General features: G+C 49.2%; 1 protein-coding gene across 2 annotated transcripts in view; it reads right to left on the bottom strand.

The window, feature by feature from the left end:
* Nucleotides 1–1,174, bottom strand: part of Itga9 (integrin subunit alpha 9) — a 312,929-nt gene that overhangs the window by 240,484 nt on the left and 71,271 nt on the right. The gene's annotated exons all lie outside the window — the stretch shown is intronic.

Here is a 1,174-nt window from a genome sequence, read left to right as displayed (position 1 = left end):
GAGGGCAGGGAGGGCAGGGAGGGCAGGGAGGGCAGGGAGGGCAGTGAGGGTCAGCCTGATGAGAGAAGCCGGCAGTGCCACTAAGGACGTGGTGGGGTCCAATTACAAATATCTGCTGACTAAAAGGGGGGTTTTGTTTTGAGTTTACTGATGAAGATTTTATAGCCCAGGCTGGCCTCAGACCTACTGAGGATAACCTTAAACTTCTCATCTTGCTGCTTCTGCCTCCTGAGTCCTGGGGTTTTAGACACGTGACACCATGTGTGGTTTGTGGGGTGGTGAGCGTGGAACCCGGGACCTCATGCATGCTCGCAAGCAACTGCAGAGTTCTTATCGCATGTGCTCTTCTGTCACTGACCCACTGAGAGAAAGACACAAGCCACACTACACACACCACATATATCCTGACCGTGTTTCTGTTGAGAGCCTGACTTCCTTTTTTCCCATGGGCCCGACTTGATACCATCAGCAAGATTGAGCACTATGCTAACGAGGCAAAAATAGAGAACTCGCCACTTCCACATTCCCAAGTCCGGGATGTGAAACCGGGCTTTGATTAGCTCTGGTTTGGATGCCAAGTTTGACAATAGCCTGTGACAACTTTCAGGCCTCTGTGCATCCCTGTGTCCCTAGATTATATCTTAAAATACATTCCTCAGAGGCCTGGGAATGTGGCTCGGGGGTAGAAGCTTGCCCAGCATAGACAAAGCTCTGGGGGTTCTATTACTAGCACCATGTAAAACAGAGTTTCGTGGCACACACAGTAATCCTAGCACTTTGTGGGTGAAGGAAGGAGAATCAGAAATTAAAGGACATGCTCAACTACCTTGTAAGTTTGAGACCAGCCTGGGCTACGCACAACACTGTCCAAAAATAGTTAAATATTAAAAACAAATTAGATTCCGTTGGCTTAGTACACAGGTGGTTTGATAAAGATGTCAACCATAGCAGAAGTTGCGTCTCTCTTTTTAAATAAGAAGCTGTGGGGATCAGCAAGTGGTTTAGCAGGCAAAGGTGCCACAGAGCTTCACTGCCCTGGGGTCAGTCCCTGGAGCTGACATGGCGGCACAAAACCATCGCCCACAAGCTGCCTTCTGACCTCCACGTGCACGAGAGTGTACTTATACATCACACACACACACACACACACACACACACACACACACACGCACAC

The sequence above is a fragment of the Mastomys coucha genome, unplaced genomic scaffold (genome assembly GCF_008632895.1).
Source record: "Mastomys coucha isolate ucsf_1 unplaced genomic scaffold, UCSF_Mcou_1 pScaffold23, whole genome shotgun sequence".
NCBI classification, from domain to species: domain Eukaryota; kingdom Metazoa; phylum Chordata; class Mammalia; order Rodentia; family Muridae; genus Mastomys; species Mastomys coucha.
The sequence above is the reverse complement of the archived record's forward strand: the minus strand, read 5'-3'. Positions and strand labels throughout refer to the sequence as shown.